Source organism: Panthera pardus, unplaced genomic scaffold, assembly GCF_024362965.1.
Source record: "Panthera pardus isolate Hobbes unplaced genomic scaffold, ASM2436296v1 HiC_scaffold_17, whole genome shotgun sequence".
Taxonomy (NCBI): Eukaryota; Metazoa; Chordata; class Mammalia; order Carnivora; family Felidae; genus Panthera; species Panthera pardus.
In genome coordinates, this window is record NW_026526732.1 from 83252087 (window position 1) to 83274080 (window position 21994).

At 37.9% G+C, this 21994-nt stretch overlaps 1 long non-coding RNA gene across 1 annotated transcript in view; it reads left to right on the forward strand.

The window, feature by feature from the left end:
• Positions 1-21344, forward strand: part of LOC128777825 (uncharacterized) — a 32792-nt gene extending 11448 nt beyond the window's left edge. The window contains exons 2-3 of the long non-coding RNA XR_008423146.1: positions 20625-20746; positions 21210-21344. This is a non-coding gene — a long non-coding RNA (uncharacterized LOC128777825). The remainder of the gene's footprint in view (positions 1-20624; positions 20747-21209) is intronic.
• The last annotated feature ends 650 nt before the right edge of the window (positions 21345-21994 follow it).

Below are 21994 nucleotides of genomic sequence, written 5' to 3' on the forward strand. Positions count from 1 at the left end.
TTCTTCTTTAGCACCCTATTCCACAAATTACAGCCTCAGCAGACTTGAATGAACTCCAATCTGTTTTCTCAGAAGCAGTGCAACCTTGGCCTCCATCTGTCTCTGCCATAGTCTGGGATTTGCTTCCAAGGGAAAGTCAGTCAAATGTGTGTTTCATTCACCTTGTATGTTTTTCTTTTCTTAGGGATCACTATCCTGTGCTCTAGTTGTCAAACATCTGATTTATATCAACAACTAATTCGTACATTTTGTCCAGTTGCATAGTTTTTTGTTTGTTTGTTTGTTTGTTTAATGCTGTGAGGGCTAGTTTGGAACCAGTTACAATGCTATGAGCAGAAGAGGAAGTTGCTTTTGCATTTTTAATTTCTAAGAAATTAAAAAAATTATGGAATGCTATATTTTTCTTTCTGCATATCTTTCTGCATATCTTGTTATCCCAAGTTCTTTTTCCTTTTTTCATTACTGTCTTCATGTTAGAGACTTTTCTTTAAATATCTGTTTATCTTTGGCCATCTGCTCATGTTATGTGATAAGGCAGTGCAAGATTATTTGAAGTTCTGGATGTGTATGGAGAACTAGTCAACAGGTGAACTTTATTTCAGGATCATCTGGCAGGGCCTGATAATCAGGATCTTTAATTAATTTTTCTTGGGCTAGAAGAAATCCTCTATTCTCTTGGTAATAGGGGTCAAAGATCTCATTATTCATCAAGTTAACTTTCACTTGATCATTTTGTTTCAATGTCTTGTCCCTGAGTTCATCGTCTCTATGGTTCAATTTTCCAGAGAGCAAATCTTCAGTTTGTCTTCCAGGGTTGGGGAGAAGATAGTAGCTTGGATGCTGAGAGAGGTATTGGAGGTGGGGATGAGGAGGTTTCTATAGTGTTTTGATCTTTCAAGGTCCATTTGTACCAACTTTGACTTTCAAATGTTATTGATGTGTCCATTTTCTGAGCATTGCTGAGATCCTGTAGTCTCTTTCTATATTTCCCTTATGTTGGCTTAGGTTTTAGTATTCTCAGGTTTGTGAAGTTAATTATCATTCATCCATCTGCTTTCCAGCCTCCAAAATGTTGTTGCTATGATTTTTTTTTTTTTTTTGCACATCCTCTCTCTCTCCTTATGGTTAAAAAAAAAAAATCTGCTTACTGTCATTTTAGTGAGGTTTCAGGAGGGAAAGACAATAAATTGTATATGTTCAATCTGCTGTATTTAATTGGATGCTTATATTCAAGACTTTAAGTCTACAAATGTCACACAATTAGGATTAAATATTTCTGTGGCAGCCTCAACTCAATCCTTAATCTATCTGCATTATAGCAAGGTCTTTTTTTTTTTTTCAAAACTTTACCATATTGTGATGATTTTGTGACTTTTTATCAAATATAACATTGATTTCATGGGGCGCCTGCGTGGCTCAGTTAATTAAGTGTCCAACTCTTGATCTCACCTTGGGTCTTGATGTCAGGATCATGAATTCAAGCCCCACACTGGGCTCCATGCTAGGCGTGAAGCCTACTTTAAGAAAAAAAAAAAAAAAAAAAAATATATATATATATATAATATTGGTTTCTTAAATTTGAGTTGATATTTTAAAAATAAGGAAAATATGATTTTTTAAGGTTATTTATTTTGAGAGAGAGAGAGAGAGAATGAGAGTGGGGGAGAGACAGAAGAGAGAAGGAGAGAGAGAATCCTGAGCAGGCTCCCTGGTGTCACTGCCAAGCCCTATGTGGGATCCAATCCCATGAACTGTGAGATCATGACCTTAACCAAAATCGAGAGTCAACATTTAACTGACTGAGCCATCCAGGTGCCTCTGAAAATATTTTTGATACTAAAAAACACAAACAGGCCTCATGGCTCACCTTAAAATCTATCCACAGACCCAAAGTTCTAAGCATTAATTCTTTTTTATATACAAACACACTCTTTGATATCACAGAGCAATCACTTCAAGATATGAAACATTTTAATAGAGGAAATATGGATTTCTGAATTTCTTGCTTTATTTATTGTTAACATTAAGACTGCTTTCACAGAGTATAAGTCACTAGGAAGGTCAGTTTTGATAATGGTAAATAATAATAATTATTTTAGGATTAATACCTTACATATCTTTTTTTAAAAAAATAATTTTATGTAGTCAATACTATCCAGAGCAACCTACATATTCAGTGCAATCCCTACCAAAATAACACGAGCATTCTTCACAGAGCTAGAACAAACAATCCTAAAATTTGTATGGAACCAGAAAAGACCCCAAATAGCCAAAGCAATCCTGAAAAAGAGAACCAAAGCTGGAGGCATCACAATCCCGGACTTCAAGATGTATTACAAAGCTGTAATCATCAAGACAGTATGGTACTGGCATAAAAACAGACACTCAGATCAATGGAACAGAATAGAGAACCCAGAAATGGACCCACAAGTTTATGGCCAACTAATCTCTGACAAAAAGGGGAAAGAATATTCAATGGAATAAAGACAGTTTCTTCAGCAAATGGTGTTCAGAAAACTGGACAGCAACATGCAGGAGAATGAACTTGGACCACTTTCTTAGACCATACACAAAAATAAACTCAAAATGGATGAAAGACCTAAATGTAAGACAGGTAAGCATCAAAATCCTAGAGGAGAAAGCAGGCAAAAACCTCTTTGGCCTCAGCGGCAGCAACTTCTTACTCAACACGTCAACTTACTCAACAAGATATAAAATGTTTCATATCTTGAAGTGATTGCTCTGGGAAGGCAAGGTAAACAAAAGTAAAAATGAACTATTGGGACCTCATCAAGATAAAAGCCTTCTGCACGGCAAAGGAAACAGTAAGCAAAACTAAAGGGCAACCGATGGAATGGGAGAAAATATTTGCAAATAACATATCAGATAAAGGATTAGTATCCAAAATCTGTAAAGAACTTGTCAAACTCAACACCCAAAAAACAAATAATCCAATGAAGAAATGGGCAAAGGACATGTATAGACATGTTTCCAAAGAAGACATCCAGATGGCTAATAGACACATGAAAAATGCCCAACATCACTCATCATCAGGGAAATACAAATCAAAACCACAATGAGATACCACTTCATACCAGTCACAATGGCTAAAATTAATAACTCAGGCAACAACAGATGTTGGTGAGGATGTGGAGAAAGATAAACTCTTTTGCACTGCTGGGGGGAATGCAAACTAGTGCAGCCACTCTGGAAAACAGTATAGAAATCCTCAAAAAAGTAAAAATAGAACTGCCCTATGACCCAGCAATTGCACTACTAGGTATTTATCCAAAGGATACAGGTGTGCTGTTTCAAAGAGGCACATGCACCCTGATGTTTATAGCTGTGCTATCACCAATAGCCAAAGTATGGAAAGAGCCCAAATGTCCATCAACCGATGAATGGATAAAGAAGATGTGGTGTGTGTGTATGTATATGTGTGTGTGTGTGTGTGTGTGTGTGTGTGTGTGTGTGTGTATGTATGTATATATATATACATATATACATATATACACAATGGAGTATTACTAGGCAATCAAGAAGAATGAAATCTTGCCATTTGCAACAACATGGATGGAACTAGAGTGTATTATGCTAAGCAAAATTAGTCAGAGAAAGACAAATATTATATGACTTAACTTATGTGTGGAATTTAAGATACAAAACAGATAAACATAAGGGAAGGGAAGCAAAAATAATATAAAAACATGGAGGGAGACAAAACATGAAAGACTCAAATATAGAGAACAAACAGGGTTGCTGGAGGGGTTGTGGAAGGAGGGTTGGGCTAAATGGACAAGGGGCATTAAGGAAGACACTTGCTGGGATGATTCACTGGATTCTACTCCTGAAATCATTATTGCACTAATTGCTAACTAACTTGGATGTAAATTAAAAGATATATATGTGTATATATACATATGTGTACATACACACACATATATATAATTTTGTACAAATAATCTCATTGCTATGCAAGCACATAAAATTATATAATGTCTTTAAAGATGTTACTAATTTCTGTTTATGCTTTAAGTAACCTTTGGACATATGAAAACTGTTTAAACAAGAATGCATAAAATAATAAGAATTATTAGGAAATTGTAAGCAAAATGTTAAGAATAATGCCTATCTAGGGGCGTCTAGGTGGCTCAGTTGATTGCGCATCAGACTCTTGATTTTGGCTCAAGTCAAGATCTCGCAGATCGTGAGTTCAAGCCCCACATTGGGCTCTGCACTGACCGCACAGAGCCTGCTTGGGTTTCTCTCTCCCTCTCTCTTGGCCCCTCCACTGCCTATGCTGTCACTCTTTCTCAAAATAAATAAATGAACTTAAAAAAAAAAAGAATAATGCCTATCTTTCAAGTCAATAAAATCTTTCTTCCATCCTCCCACATTCACCTTCTTTGCTCTTGTAATTATTTACCACTAAAGAAGTATTTCCTTTAGGACTAAATTAGGTGCTATAGGAGATTAAAAACAAGAAGCTGAAAATATACTCCAGTGTTAATAAGATGAATAAAGTATATTTTTTGATATAATGTTTGTGTTTATGGTTTGTCTTTATTTAGCCAGTGTTGATATTTCAAATTAGCTGGAATTTTTTAAAAGGATAGGTTGCTCTGGGCACCTGGGTGGCTCAGTGGGTTAAGCATCTGACTTCAGCTCAGATCATGATGCCTCAGTTTCTGAGTTTGAGTCCCTCCTGGGGCTCTATGCTGACTGCTCAGAGCCTGGAGCCTACTTCTGATTCTGTGTCTCCCTCTCTCTCTGCTCCTCCCCCACTCATGCGCGCGCACGTGCTCTCTCTCTCTCTCAAAAATAAACATTAAAAAAAAATTAGGGACACCTGTGTGGCTCAGTCGGTTAAGCGTCTGACTTTGGCTCAGGTCATGATCTCATGGTTGGTGGGCTCAAGCCCCACGTTGGGCTCTGTGCTGAATAGCTCGGAGCCTGGAGCCTGCTTTGGATTCTGTGTCTCCCTCTCTTGGCTCCTCCCCTGTTCACACTCGGTCTCTCTCTCAAAATAAATAAAGATTAAAAAAAAAAAAAATTCAGGGGCGCCTGGGTGGCTCAGTTGTTGAGCGTCTGAGTTCGGCTCAGGTCATGATCTTGCGGTCTGTGAGTTGGAGCCCTGTGTGGGGCTCTGTGCTGACAACTCAGAGCCTGGAGCCTGCTTCATATTCTGTGTCTCCTCTCTCTTTGCCCCTCCCCCACTCATGCTCTGTCTGTCTCTCTCTGTCAAAAATAAATAAACATTAAAAAAACTTTTTTTTAAATTAAAAAATAATTTAAAAAAGGATAGGTTGCTTTACCATGCTAAGCCATTCACACCAAAATAGCCTGGGAAAACTATATTGGAATCTAGGTTTGAGAACTAATATGGGTCAATGTGTTAGAGAGACCGAGAGAAAGGGAGATCACAAAATGGAAGCCATAGTGTCTTTGTAAAAGAATCTTGGAAGTGACATTTATTATTATGTATTCTATTTGTTGGAGGTCAGGCACTAGGTCCAGCCCATGCTAAGAGGGAAGGGATAACACAGGGTATGACTATCTCTACTAGAAAGTAGGGATCTTTGTGGGCCATCTTAATTCATGGGACCCAGTGAAAAATAAAGATGCAGAGCTCTTTGTTAAAAAAAATACTTGATATTTTTGGGGCACTTGGGTGGCTTAGTCGGTTAAGTGTCTGACTCCATTTTGGCTCAGGTCACGATCTCATTATCATGAAATCAAGCCCTGCATTGGGCTCCACACTCAGTGTGGAGCCTGCTTAAGATTCTCTCTTCCTCTCCTTCTGTCCCCTCCCCTGCTTGTACGCTCTCTCTTTTTCTAAAATTAATTAATTAATTATTAAAAATGTGGTATTTTCAAGATGGTAAGCACTGCATTAAACCAAGTATGGAGCCCTTCTAACTATGGGTTCCTGTCTGACTACACAGGTCACATGCCTATAAAAACTGGCCCTGCTGCCTAGCACAGGGCTCCTAAATTTTCCATCCTGGTCACTCAGTCAGGCAAAGCTGTCAATCACTGTGGGCTAGAAAATCTGGACTGACTTATGATGAGATGAAAAGCCTCTTTCAAAAATGATTCTCCAAACTGAAAATGATTTGAATGCTGAAGTGAGATGTGAAGAAAACAAGGGCTCTGCACATATTTTTGTTCTGTGAAATATAAAGAAAGAAGAATATCAGTGTGAAGTTAAATGAGTCTTGAATTACATCTTGAGAGAAAAAGGAGAGGAGTTGAGACACAGAAAGTGTAAATATTATTTGGAGAACTACTGGTAAGGCTTGAAATGATTTACCAGTTGGGATTTGCTGTGAAATGACCTACTCATAATTTGAGGAGAGTTTTGAAGAGGAATTATTTATGAAGATGTGGTCGGGGTATGAGGAAGCAACAAAGAATAGAGCAGTAATCTTGTTCTGAGTGTCATGGGGCTGCTACCATTCCTGTGTAGTCATGTGTGTAGTGTGATGGGATTGTGAGCTGGGAATGAAGGGGCTGGCACTGGAACACAAATGAAGCTGTTGGAGCAGGGCCCATAACAGGAGGTTTGACCTATGGTAGACAAAGACAGCCGTACTTGGGGTAACTGGAAAGGATAGGAACAAGGAAAATAATACCCAAATATCACTGTGATTTTTCCCTCAAGTCTTCAGGTGAACCCAAGGAAAGATGGAGAATGGATTAGAAAGGGCAAGCAAAGGTATCTGGCACAGATAGCATCCAAGATGGGGCTGTAGTGGGAAAGTTTAATAGAACTGAAATATCGCATCTGTCTATTTCCTTTTGTATGGACTTAGACTTAGATCTGGGTGAAGGGGAGTTGCCTAGCAGTTTCTTTTGCAGCTAAATATATATTTATAGCCAAACCCACTTTTCAATGAATATGAACTCGATTTTTTGGATATTCAAAACTTATTTAAAATTTTTTGATTATGGTTTTTAGTGATATACAACTCTATGGTTATAAGTTCAAAATTAAAATGGTGTCTTGTTTGCTTTTATTTCCCAATTGTTTTTATTTTTATTTTTTTATTTTTAATTTTTTTAATGCTTATTTATTTTTGAGAGAGAGAGAGAGAGAGAGAGAGCAGGGGGGGAGCAAAGAGAGAGGAGACACAGGATCTGAAGCAGTCTCCAGGCTCTGAGCTGTCAGCACAGAGCTCGACGTGGGGCTTGAACTCAAGAACTGGGAGATCATGGCCTGAGCCGAAGTTGGACACTTTACTGGCTGAGCCACCCAGGTGTCCCTTTTTTCCCAGTTTTTGAGTGCCCTCCTTGGAGTCAATTACTCTTATATTTCCTATGTATCCTTCCAAGATGTACACCTAATAAATATGTTGACCATTTTTCACTTCTTAATATACTACACATACTTTTCTGTACCTAAGTGTTTTCACTTAATATGTCTTAAAATTTACTTTATATCAGTACATAGAGCTCTCTTGTTTCTTTCTCTCTTTCCTTCCTTCCTTGTTTTTCCTTCCTTCCATTCACTCAGTGATTCATTCATTTACCAGTTTTATGCAAGGTATTCTGCTTGGTTTTGTGGCGAATCCCACATTTTTCCAGCTGCATAGCATTACTTTGTATGATGCACCATAATCTATTAACTAGTACCTGTTAGTGGGCACTTAAGTTATTTTAAACTTCCTTTTATTATTATTATTATTTTAACATTTATTCATTTTAGAGGGACAAAACACTAGTAGGGGAGGGGCACAGAGAGAGGGAGACACAGAATCCAAAGCAGGCTTCAGGCTCTGAGCTGTCGGTGCAGAGCCCAATGAGGGGCTTGAACTCACAAGCAAGCCATGAGATCATGACCTGAGCCGAAGTTGGATGCTTAACCCACTGAGCCACCTAGGTGCCCTTAAATGTCTTAGTAGCATTAGGAATACTGCTGTGATTAACCTTAGCCATGATTCTGCAAATAAATGAATATATTTGGAGGATAAATTCCAACAGTGCAATTGCTGGTCCAGAGAGTAGATACATTTACAATTGTGATAGATATTGAGTAGCCTTCCATAGAGGTTGTGCCAATTTACACTGGGAAACAAAGTGTATCAATTGTTTTATCTTTGCCAATTTATAGGTGAAAAATTAACTGAGAGTTCTTTTATCTTATAATGAGGGAGGTAGAGTAGTAGAGGGACGATTTGTATTTTTGTTTTAGTGAATATTTCTTGATACAATTTGCCTATTTTTCTCTAAGGCTGTTAGGCTCCTTACTGACTTATAATAGAGATGCAAATTCAGATATGTTAGTCATTTTTCAGTGATATGGACTACAAATATTTTCCCCCCAATGTATCTTTGTTTATGGTGGCTTTAATGTGCAATACTTTAGATTTTTTAAAAAGTGGTTGAATTTATAAATCTTTTATTTTCTGGTTTCTGGGTTTGTGTCATGTTTAGAAAGACTTTCTGGAATACTGATTTATCTTTACATCCCTGGAGTAAATCACACCTGATAGCAGTGTATTTTTCCTTTAATGTGCTGCTGGGTTCTCTTTGCTAACTGTATGTTTAGCATTTTTGGATTGAATTTATAAATAATACAGGCTTTTAGTTTTCGTTTTGGTGTGATCTTTGTTAAGTTTTAATACCAATATTGTGTTTGATTCATAAAAAACAATGTTAAGTTTTCCATATCTCTGTGAAAGAGGACTTCAGCTCCATTCTGACCTCAGTCTGTAATTTATTATTGATTAAGTTCTTTCCAGTTCATCTTTTAACCTAGGCAAAAGACCCTGTGGGCAAATCATCCCTGATGGGAACTGAAACTACCCCCTCAAGCAATAAAGACCCCACCTGATTGATCCCAAGACAATGATGGACCTGACCTTTACCGCCTAGCTGTCCACCCACCCACCTTTGTCCCACGTTTCCTTTATATAAACCCAGAAGTATTTTCAGCACTCTGGAGTCAGTCTGCTGTCTTCCTGCTGTTGGCCTCACTGAAATAAGTTCCTTTCTTGTTTTGCCACCACTGTCTGCCTTTGGATTTTGTGAGCAGCAAGTGGCTGAATCTGGTCTACTTGGAATCCTCAGGTGCTCTTGTCCACTTCTGTCCTGGTTACATAAGCTCTGGAACAATTTAATAGTATTGGAATAATCTATTCTTTAAATATTTGGTAACATTTCCTTGTGAATTCATTAGGGCTTTTTTGTGTTTGTTTTTGTGTTTATTTTTGTCTTTTTGATGAGAGTTCTCTTTAATAGTTTTCATTTTTTCCCCCTATGATCATTGGTTTATTTAGATTTTCTGCTATTTCTGGAATCTGTTTTGGTAAATTTTACTGTCATAGAAAATTATCCATTTTATCTAGTTTTCAAAACATTTGATATGAACAAATTAGTCTCAAGATTACTTAAATTTCTTTTTTATCTGTGATTATTTTTTCCTATTATATTTTTTATATTTATGCTTTCTTCCATCTTTTTTCTTGACTAAATTGGCCAATAGTTTATTAGTCAATAATTTTTGGTTTATTATTATCTCATCTCTTTCTAGAGCTCTCTTTCCTTTATTTTGTATTCTTGCCTAATAGAAGCAATTATTTTGTAACAACTCAAAGGGTTCGTTGCTTGGGGGGAAAGGCATCAAATTGAACACAACCCAAGGAAATGTTGAAAGCAAAGAATTACTTGTTAAAAGTAAGGAGACAGGAATATGGCTCTCAAAGCATTGTTTCCTTGTGGGGTTAGTACAGGAAGCTTTTATTCAGTGTATTAGGGGGCAGGGAGCTTCACAGGGACTTAGTTCAATTGCACACGTATAGTATGTTAAGGTGCTAGCACATACATCATATGTCCAAAAAAATGGCAGGAAATTCCACTCATAGGAAGAGATCTCAGTATTATAATGAACTAAAGGTAACTTCAGGGCAACTGGGGGTGGGTTGGTTCTGCACAAGTCCTTAGCTCTTATCCAGGTTAAACAGGCCCTTGGAAGGGGGCTATCAGGTGAGACACATCTAACAGGGACTATTAGGTAAAACACCTAGTTGGGTGTGTCCTTGGTTAGAACTGTTGGTTCTGCAAAATAAGACCCTTCCCTGCTTTTGTCCTTTCCCCTCCTTCCTTCTGCTGACAGTTTTCAGCCCTCTTATTTGAGTAACTTCCTGTTGCATCCTAGCTAAAAATTTCAGTATGTTTTAAAATTTGGGGCAAAATGTTTTATCATAATTTTCATATACCTTATGGGATATTTTCTGAATATTCCTCATCTGCACTTTCTGAGTGCCTGGCTGGCTCTTGGTAGATCATGTGACTCCTGATCTCAAGGTCATGGGTTCAAGCTTCACATTGGGCACAGAGCTTACTTTAAAATAAAATAAAATAAAATAAAATAAAATAAAATAAAATAAAATAAAATAAAATATTTAGTAAAATGTTTTATCATAATTTTCATATCCCTCCTGGCAATGTTTTCTAAATACCCCTCATCTGCCCCTTTTATTTTATTTATTTTTTTCTAAAAAATATGTATATATTTAGAGAGAGAGTGAGCCTGTGCAGACACAAATGGGGGGGTGGCAGATAGAGAGGGAGAGAGAGAATCCCAAGCAGGCTCCCATGCTGTCAGCACGATCTCAGGAACCATCAGATCATGACCTGAGCTGAAATAAAGAGTCAGATACTTAACAGACTGAGCCACCCAGGCACCCAGGCACCCAGGCACTCCTTATCTGCCCCCTTTACTGTTCATTTTCTCACTATTTCTCTTTGTGATATACACATGAATGAATTATGTTCTTCTTTTTTGATTTTTCATCTGTGAAACAAATGAAATTTTCTAGGTCAAGGTTTTCTGGAGGCTACTGGGTAGCAAAAATTCCAATCCCCTTCAAGGTCCTTCTAGCTGGACTAAGAATCAAAGTGACATAAGACAGATTAACAGGAGAAAATAAATTTTAATACCTATTTATGAGGAATCCATATAGACACAGAAATTCCAAACACAGGCAAAATGAGGTATATATGTTATATGAACTAAGGAGAAGCCATTAGGGCTCTGGGTAAATTCAGGGAAAATGAAAAAGAGTAACTGTTTGGTAAACAAATGTTTTCCGTGACACTTAGAAACAGTGAGACAAAGAGAAGACTGATCAAACAGGCCTTGCTAGGTTCCTCTCTGTCTACCCTATCCAGTTCATATCATACTGTACTTATCTATGGTGATAGCTCTCTTCCTGGAGTAGTCCTCTATCTAAAATCTTTTAGGCAGTTGTAGGGGTGGTCAACAGTTTTTACTGAACCTGCTGGGTTTTGATTGTTTTTTAACTCAAAATAATCTTCATGCCAAAGTGGCCCATCTTGGGGCAGCATACACATGGCCCACAACAAGGCCTGTGTGGAAAGGCATCAAAGGCATTTTTCTTTCTTTCTTTCTTTCTTTCTTTCTTTCTTTCTTTCTTTCTTTCTTTCTTTCTTTCTTTCTTTCTTTCTTTCTTTCTTTCTGCCTTCCTGCCTTTCTTCCTGCCTTCCTTCCTGCCTTCCTGCTGATGAGGGACCATAAGGCAAGCTGAGGGCCAAGCACAAGCTAGCACAGCCGTGTCCCCCCCACCCCCGCCCCCACCCCCGCCGCGGGCTATGCGTGATATTTCTCATGCATTCCAGGCTGCCCAAGAACAAAGGAAAGGACAGAAAACAAACAGTTAAACTGAGAGAATCTCATCAGTTTACAAATATCTTAGTAATATTACAAGAAAAGGGCAATCTTATCAATAGCCTAATCTCCAGGAACTCCCTACTCTCTTAAAGATAATGCTTTGCTAGAGGGAAAAACAACCTTAGCTTGACAATAGCTAGGTCTCCAGTAATCTGTGAGTCTTCTTTAGCATATGGAAATCCCTTTAAGAAACTTCCTCTTGACTTTACCACCCCCAACCACAGTATATAAGCAGTCACTCTTCATAACCCTAGTGTAGCGCTTTCTGCCCAAAGGTCCTGTCCCTGTGCCTTAATAAATTCACCTTTTTGCACCAAAGACTTCTTCAAGAATTCTTTCTTGACTGTCAGCTCCAAACCCCCACCAATAACACCCCAAAACCCCATCACTGCCTTCCTCCCAGTCCCACTGGCACAGGGGCAGACTCCTTGCTACAAATTTGGTTTATCTGTAATACTCATCATTTAGCACTTCCTTTTCTGCTGTTTGGAACATGAGGAATGATCTTGTTACTAGTCCATGCATGCTATGTTTCTTGTTTTTGACAGGATTTCAGTTTTATACCTCAGTGTGTACCTATGATGGTTAATTTTATGTGTCAACTTGACTGGGCCATGAGGTGCCCAGATATTTGGTCAAACATTATTCTGGGTGTTTCTGTGAGGATATTTCTTGGATGAAATTAACATTTAAATGGTAGACTCTGCCTAAAGTAGATTGCCTTCCTATTGTAAGTGGGTCTCATCCAATCAGTGGGAGATCTGAATTGAACAAAAAGGCTGACCCCATCCAAGTAGGAGAATTTTTCCTGTCTGACTGTCTTTTGGACTCAAACTAAAGCATTTTCTTGGGTCTGGAGGCTGCAGGCCTTTGGACAGGAAGTATATGATAGGAAAAGATAGGATTCAGTAGGCAGAGAGGGAAAGATTAGGGCCTGAGGTGTCTAGGTGGGGAAAAACACCTATTTTGGAACAATGCTGGAATGTCTGACCACAGCAAGCCCCCTCAGGTGTAACGTTCCTCTTAAGAATGTAACAGACCCCGCCTATTCCCCCTCAGGTTTCCCCTCTGGAATTTGACAAAAGACCTAAGTATGGCCATAGATCACCCCTCATACAATGGAAATGAGCCAATCAGGAATGGACAACCCAGCACCTAGAACTATCCAGCCAATAAGGGTAGAACACGAGAAGGAACAAGGGGGAAGAGAAGAGGGAGGACTGACCAGAACCTTATAAAACAAAGACCCTTGCCTATAGTCCTGGGGGATTCACCTTTGAATGCCCCCTCTCTGTAAAGAGAGCTTTCTTACTATTCTTATTTTCTAATATTATACTCTAATAAAAACTTTTGCCTGCTGCTCATTCTGTGTCCACCTCTTCATTCTTCAAAGTGGCAAGACAACGAACCCTGGGTATTGTGGTAAAAAATCCTGCAATAATTACACCACCTCTCCTGTTTCTTGGGTCTTTAGACTTAGACTGAGACTAAACCACCAGCTCTTTGGGCCTCCAACTCGATTCACCCAGCAGGTCTTAAGACTTGCCAGTCTTCACAAAAAAAAAAAAAAAAAAAAGGAAAAATATTCCTTGCTCCTGGATAGGAAGAACAAATATTGTTAAAATGTCGATACTACCCAAAACACTCTACATACTCAATGCAATCCCTATCAAAATAAGCCAGCATTCTCCACAGAGCTAGAACAAACAATCCTAAAATTTGTATGGAACCAGAAAAGACCCCAAATAGCCAAAGCAATCCTGAAAAAGAGAACAAAGCTGGAGGCATCACAATCCCGGACCTCAAGATGTATTACAAAGCTGTAATCATCAAGACAGTATGGTACTGGCATAAAACAGACACTCAGATCAATGGAACAGAATAGAGAACCCAGAAATGGACCCACAAATGTATGGCCAACTAATCTTTGACAAAGCGGGAAAGAATATCCAATGGAATAAAGACAGTCTCTTCAGCAAATGGTGCTGGGTAAACTGGACAGTGACATGCATAAAAATGAACCTGGACCACTTTCTTATACCATACACAAAAATAAACTCAAAATGGATGAAAGACCTAAACATAAGACAGGTAGGCATCAAAATCCTAGAGGAGAAAGCAGGCAAAAACCTCTTTGACCTTGGCCACAGCAACTTCTTGCTGAACACATCCTCGGAAGCAAGGGAAACAAAAGCAAAAATGAACTATTGGCACCTCATCAAAACAAAAAGCTTCTGTACAATTGGCAAGGAAACAATTGGCAAAATTAAAAGGCAACTGATGAAATGGGAGAAGATATTTGCAAACGATATATCACATAGAGTGTTAGTATCCAAAATCTATAAAGAACTTATCAAAGTCAACACCCAAAAAACAAATAATCCAGTGAAGAAATGGGCAAAAGACATGATAGACATATTTCCAAAGAAGACATCAGATGGCCCACAAACACATGGAAGGCAGCTGTGTTCACCACTATACCATCCATGCAGCCCACTGACACATGAAAAAATGCTCAACATCACTCATCATCAGGGAGATACAAATCAAAACCACAATGAGATCCTACTTTACACCTGTCAGAATGGCTAACACTAACAATTCAGGCAACAACAGATGTTGGTGAGGATGCAGAGAAAGAGGATCTCTTTTGCACTGTTGGTGAGAATGCAAACTGGTGCAGCCAATCTGGAAAACAATATGGAGTTTCCTCAAAAAATTAAAAATAGAACTACCCTATGACCCAGCAATTGCACTACTAGGTATTTATCCAAGGGATACAGGTGTGTTGTTTCGAAAGGGCACATGCACCCCAATGTTTATAGCAGCACTATGGCCAATAGCCAAAGTATGGAAAGAGCCCAGATGTCCACCAATGGATGAATGGATAAAGAAGATGTGGTATATATATACAATGGAGTATTCCTCGGCAATCAAAAAGAATGAAATCTTGCCATTTACAACTATGTGGATGGAACTAGAGGGTGTCATGCTAAGTAAAATTAGAGAAAGACAAATATCATATGACTTCACTCATATAAGGACTTTAATATACAAAACAGATGAACATAAGGGAAGGGAAGCAAAAATAATGTAAAAACGGGGAGGGGGGCAAAACATAAAAGACTCTTAAATATAGAGAACAGAGGGTTGCTAGAGGGGTTGTGGGCGGGGGATAAGGGGCTAAATGGGCAAGGGGCATTAAGGAATCTACTCCTGAAATCATTGTTGCACTATATACTAACTTGTATTTAAATTAAAAAATTAATTAATCTGAAAAAAAAGACTTGCCAGTCTTCATAATTGTAGGAGTTAATTCCTTATAATAAATCTCTTAGTATATATGTGTCATAATTAATATATTTATTATATATGTACTATATACTATCCAAATGATTTTGTTTCTGTGGAGAACTCTAAAACAGTGTCCTCTACCTATGAGAAATGTACATTGCTGGTTATTTCTGAGATTTGTAGCAATGGATAACTTCTTTCTGTTTCTTTTTGACTTTATTTTATCTTCTCTTTTTAGCCTCTCCAACTATATTGTGGTATGAATATCAGTGTCTCATCAAAGATGAGTTATGCATTTCTTTTCCTGTTATCTTCATGGTTTAAAAAAAAAAATTTTTTTTAACATTTATTTATTTTTGAGACAGAGAGAGACAGCATGAATGGGGGAGGGTCAGAGAGAGAGAGGGAGACACAGAATCTGAAGCAGGCTCCAGGCTCTGAGCTGTCAGCAGAGCCCGTTACGGGGCCAAACTCACGGACCGTGAGATCATGACCTGAGCCGAAGTCGGACGCTTAACCGACTGAGCCACCCAGGCGCCCCTCTTCATGGTTTTTAAAGTGATTTCTGGGAAGAGAAGAGGGAATTACCTACTTTATTATTTGCTCTTTAAATCAGAAGTTTAGATCCAGTTACAATAAAGGTGTTACTATTCTGCTTATCCCTTTGTGGATTTGTTGACTCATGGTCCATAATAGAGGGAGACAACTTGGAGCTCTTGTTGATGTGAAATGTTGAGGTTTGGGAGAAAATGGTCAAGAAATTCTTGAGATGTGTTTGGTGCAGAAAGGGTGGTTTTATTAAAGCATGGGTACAGGACCTGTGGGCAAGAAGAGCTGCCCTGGGGTTTTGAGGAGTGACTGATTATATACTTTCAAGTTCAGAAGGGATTAGGGATAGCATAAGTCTCTAAGGAATTTGGAAGCAAGGTTTCCAGGACCTTGAGGGGCTAGCTGTTGTTAGGAAAAGGTCATTTACTATTGTCTAGTAAAACCTTAGTCATGAGACCCTTCAGATGTATATCATTGGGCCACATGTTTAGAGGATGATTGCTAACATATATCTTAAGGGGATAGAGATAAAGGAACTTTCCAAAGGGATTTTTACAGGATCCTGGAGGGTGGGCTAAAGTCAAGCTAGGGTTGCATTTTGCCTTTGGCAAAGTATTAACCTTGAGGGCAGCTAAGCTCCATGAGGGAGGTCACTATGCCTGTCAAGTACTTAAGTGTCAATGGGCTGTACGTTATAAGGATATTTAATTTTTTTCTATATTTCTGTTGCCTTTCTTCTTCACATCACTGGGACATTAGATATGAAAGGGGATGGCTTGAGGCTGGGCATGAGAAGAATAAAACAACTGGTGAAAAGTTTCCAGTATAACCTTAAAAGGACTTTTATGAATACTAATGCTGACCATGCTATTTAAATTTGTATTAGCACAGTAGTTTCCTCTTATCTGCAGTTTTGCTTTCTGTGGTCAGCTCTGGTCTGGAAGTAGGTGATCCTGCTTCTGACGAACAGCCAGGTCAGTAGTAGTCTGAGACTACATCACATTGCATCACAATACACTCACCTCACTTTGTCTCATCATGTAGGCATTTTATCATCTCACATCATTGCAAGAAGCTCAATGAATTCAGTACAATAAGATATTTTGAGGGGTGCTTGGCTGACTCAGTTGGAGGAGCATGTGACTATTGACTGTGGCGTCATGTGTTTGAGCCCCAGGTTAGGTGTAGAGATTACTTAAATAAATAAAACTTTAAAAAATATTTTGAGAGAGAGAGAGAGGCCACATTCACATGATTTTTATTATAGTATATTATTATAATTGTTCTATTTTATTATTAGTTGTTAATCTCTTACTGTGCATAATTTATAAGTTAAAATTCACTATAGGTATGTATGAATAGGAAAAAACATAGTTTATATAGAATTCAGTACTATCTGTAGTTTCAGGCATCCACTGGGAGTCTTGGAATGTATCCTCTGTGGATAAGGGGGGACTACTGTACTATGAAAATCCTTATTGAGACATGTATCTCTCAATCCTCAGTAACTCTAATGGAATCAGGAAAAGTTTGCTAAGCAAGTTTTCTCTCTCTTTTTCTCTGTTTGGGTGTAGGAAGTGGTGGTTTGAGTTCTGAATTGGATAAAAGGCTGAGTTTCATGCCCAAGTCTTCTTGGTGCAAGACAGGAACAGTGCAGAAACAAACATCAAAGTAGAGGTGAAAATGAACAAAACTCCCCCTAAGAGATATATAGAAGAATTGAGGAAGGTTAGGGGCTTACAAAGAATGTGGAACAGTGGTTTGGGCTGATCATACCTAGATGTGAAGGGTTTGAGGGACCTGGGTAGATATCTTGAAGATACCTTTTATTCTGAATTGAGACTACGCATTTATTTTACCATTCACACATACTTTAGGATAGATGTTTTTTGGGGGATGCAAACATAATTAAAAACATGGCCCTATATTTGAGGAACTCAAAAGTAAACTAAGCTTAGAACAGAACAAAGGTTTGATATGTTTCCCTTCATTCTTCTCCTGTTTAGCCAGCAAACTGTTAACAGAACTGTGACTTTAAATGTTTTCCCTATTTATGCATGGCATATGAGAACGTGTGTGTGTGTGTATGCGTGCGTGCGTGCGTGTGTGTGTATGCGTGCGTGCGTGTGTGTGTGTGTGTTCGCGCGCGCGTAAAGACATCATGTTTGGCCTAGATTCTTGTGACTCTAAAAGGTTTTAGACAGCATAAGACCATCTTAAAAATGGGGTGCTTGGGGCAGTTGAACAAGGCTCAGATTATATAGTCAACTTCTCTCTGTTTCCTACCACTTTCCATCTTTCAGTCCTCAAAAATGATATTTTTGGAGCTTGCTTACTAACGAGGAAAATGTTCACAAATTGTTAGGAAAAGAGCAAAGGTAAAAACTTGTACATTTATTATGATCTGTGTAAAAATTATATTTGAGCAGAATGTTGGTGGTGGTATTAGATGATTTCTTAAAACTTTCTGTGTATTCTAAATATTAAAGATTACTTACAAAATTTGGCTTATATTTCTTCTTAAATTTAATGACCATAGTATGCATATGCATAAAGTGTAGAGAGCTGGTTACCAGGAATGTTATTACATTCCTTACTTGGCCTATACTCTACACCAGATGAATTCTTTTCCTGTCAATTTCACCCTACTATGTTTGTGCTTATGAGACAGAAACATATATTTTGCCTATATGTTAATTTAATCAACCAATGTTCAAGTTAAATATTTGCAAAATTTTATTTATGTTTGATCATTTTTAGTTTTTTTATCATGAAAATTTTTTTCCAGCTTATTAAGATAAAATTGACATATAATGTTGTGTTAGTTTAAGGTGTACAATGTGATGATTTGATACATGTATATATTGGGAAATAATTACAATGTTTGTAAAATTTTAAATTCAAACAAACTTTTTTCTCTGTACGTTTACATAAATATTTTCCTCACAATCGAAGAACCGAGATTGATAGACTTTAAATCCTACAAAAATACAGCCACTCCATTAGTGAAAAACAAAATCTGACCTATAGTGTATAATTATATTATATAACGGCAGCACCCAAATATTTGAACAAATAAAATTTGAATTATTCAATAACATATTGGATGGGAATTTAATGTTTGATTTTACCCAGTGTCTAACCTAAGATTATTTTAGTGGAAAGTATCAAACTTGCTGGGGAAAGATTTAGCAAGGAGGGCAAATTTATTATAAAGATAGCACTTAAAAGTCAAGGGCAGGGTACAATTCTGACCATTTTCATATCTTGAACCAAGAGTTGGAAAACCATTAGGACTCCGGGGAGCCTGTTCCTCAAGAGAAAATTCTGTTTCTCTGGAGACACATGGATTCTTTCATCTCTGCCTCTTTCTGCTTGTTTTTTTGTTTTTGTTTTTCCTCTGTAGGCAGGCTTTTCCTGTTTCTCTGTATGCATGGCCACCTTGCCACACAACAGTTTACATCCTTGGCTCAAGTAGACATCTCAGATTAAGGAATATATCAAAATTTCCAATGCAAATTTCTAGAAGAAAAGAGTTGATGGGCCCTGCCTGAGACAGGTGTCCAACTCTGGGTCATGTATTATTGACCCGGAGTGTCACCCAGAGTGACTGGAGTCATAGACTACTAATACAGTTGTCAAAGGTCTATATCTGGGGAAGGAGCATTTCTTACAGAAAACATTTAATAGGAATTGATGTCTCTGTTTTGTGTGCCTTCCCCGTATCTACTAACCATATTTATTGTAGACCTGTTAACATTTTGAGTTTTTTTGTTTGTTTCGTTTTCCTTTTTCACTTCTGTACCTTGTGCACAAGGACAGCTTGCTTAATGGCCTTGTCATCTAGCAGACATAAAATTAGGCAATAACAAGAGTTAACATTTATTTAGCATTTCTATGCTTTTAATTTTAAAAAAAATTGTTAAAATATTTGTTTTTGAGAGAGAGAGAGAGAGAGCGTGAGTCAGGGAGGGGCAGAGGGAGAGAGAGGGAGACACAGAATCTGCAGCTCTGAGACACAGCTCTGAGGCTCCAGGCTTTGAGCTATTAGCACAGAACTTGACCTGGGGCTTGAACTCGGGAGTGGTGAGATCACGACCTGGGCTGAAGTTGGATGCCTAACTGACTGAGTCACTCAGGTGCCCCCTTTTTATTATTTTAAAAAATTTTTTAACATTTATTTTTTATTTTTTTGAGAGACAGAGACAGGGTGCAAGCAGAGGAGGTGCAGAGAGAGGGGAACACAGAATCCAAAGCAGGCTCCAGGCTCTGAGCTGTCAGCAAAGAACTTGATGTGGGCCTTATGAACTGTGAGATCATGACCTAAGTCAAAGTCAGATGCCCAACAGACTGAGCCACCCAAGTGCTCCTGCTTTTTCTTTTATTAACTTATTTACTTCTCATAGCAACTCTAGGGAGCAATGCTAATGTTCTTTTTTTTAATAAAAATGATTAGATGGAAGATGGTATTGACAATGAATCTTAGGCAGTAACGTAACAATGATTATATAAATTATTTGGTCTACCAAATACCCTAAGTACTAGCTCAGCATTTTTTTAGTCAAAGAGCTTATGCCTTTTATTTATTTATTTATTTATTTATTTATTTATTTATTTATTTATTTATTTTACCACTTGGTGTCAGAGTTGTACTATTTGAATATATTGTTAAAAAAATTTTTTTTTAATGTTTTGTTTATTTTTGAGAGACCGAGAGAGACTGAGCATGGGTGGGGTGGGGGGTACACATAGAGAGAGGGAGGCACAAAAATCAAAGCAGGCTCCAGGCTCTGAGCTGTCAGCACGGAGCTGGACATGGGGCTTGGACTCATGAGCTGTGAGATCATGACCTGAGCTGAAGTTGAATGCTCAACCGACTGAGCCACCCAGGCACCCCTTGAACATATTGTTTTATTTGGAAATCTTTTGGGGGTTTAGTTGTGTGTTTTAAGTTTTTTGCTGTTTTTTTTTAAGAATTTGTTAAAAAACAAATGTGTGTGTGTGTGTTTTGTTTTTTTGTTTTTTGTTTTTGGAATTCACTGAGGGAGAGAAAATGTTTCTCTTTGTCTTTCTTTGATATTTTTAGGTTAAACTGTATCTGCTACCAAATCAGAAGAAAAGGTTCCTGCCATGAGAAGTGCACACAGACTTTCTAAGAGAAGTCCTGGAGGCTCAAGGAACTTTTTCTAATCTTTCCAGGAGATGGGAGTAAGTTAGTCTCTCAGATTAATCTGCTATACAGGAACAAGCTGAATACTTCTCCTTCCTAGTGGAATCCAAGAGCATTTACCTCTCAAGGCTTATGACAAACAGATCTCTAATTGATGGGAGAAGTAGGATATAATTTTTTTTAAGTTTATTTATTTATTTTGAGGGGGGGGGCAGAGAGAGAGAGAGAGAGAGAGAGAGAGAGAGAGAGAGAATCCCAAGCAGGCTGCATGCCTCACATGGGGCTTGATTTCACAAACCGTGAGATCATGACTTGAGCCAAAATCAAGAGTAGACGCTTAATGGACCGAGCCACTCAGCTGCCCTGAGAGGTGGGATAAATACTGCATGAAAGAATCAAGCATTTAAAATATGAAGACAGTGCTAAATGATGACCAGAAGTAATTGATTAATTCATTCAACAGAGATTTATTGATGTGTTATAATGTACTTCTCTTCCCAGCCCACCCTTGGCTTCTTTCTATGCCAGTGTTCCTCACACATCCTGGATTTGACAAACACAGGGAAAAAATTGCCTGTTATAGAGAATCTCAGTCCAGACTTATTACAGGGAAAAGAATCATCTTGGTGCTCAGAATACTCCAGGTATTTTTTTTCTTTTTCTAAAATTGTGGTAACATAGACATAACATAAAATTTATTATTTTTGATATCAAGATATTCTTAAAATTTGGCTATTAGTTTTAAGGTTTTGCTGTGAAATTTTAACGAAAATGGAGGGTTTTTTTTACATGAGCAAACTTTTTTTTTAATGTTTATATTTATTTATTTTGAGAGAGGGAGAGAGAGAGCAAATACTAGCAGGGGAGAGGTAGAGAGAGAGGGAGAGAGAGAATCCCAAGCAGGCTCTGTGCTGATGTGGGGTTTGAACTGGCAAACTGTGAGATCATGACCTGAACCAAAGTTGGATGCTTAACTGACCAAGCCACCCAGGTGCCCCAAGAGGCCCATTTTTATATGTACTAACAAATTATTTAAACATTTTTGATGGTCTACATATATGTCTGTTCTTTAGATTCTTCTTTGAACCATTTGTAACATCTTTATGGCTCCCTCATAAATCATTGAGTTAAATCTTTGATATATGTGTTAATTTTTATTTGTATAATAGTCATAAGTTTACCTTTGAAAAAATAATCCTTAACAGTTTTGGTGATCTGCGATGACCAATTACAAAGCCAGGTAAACTGCATTGCTAAATAAGCATACCTCATGGCTTACATAATTT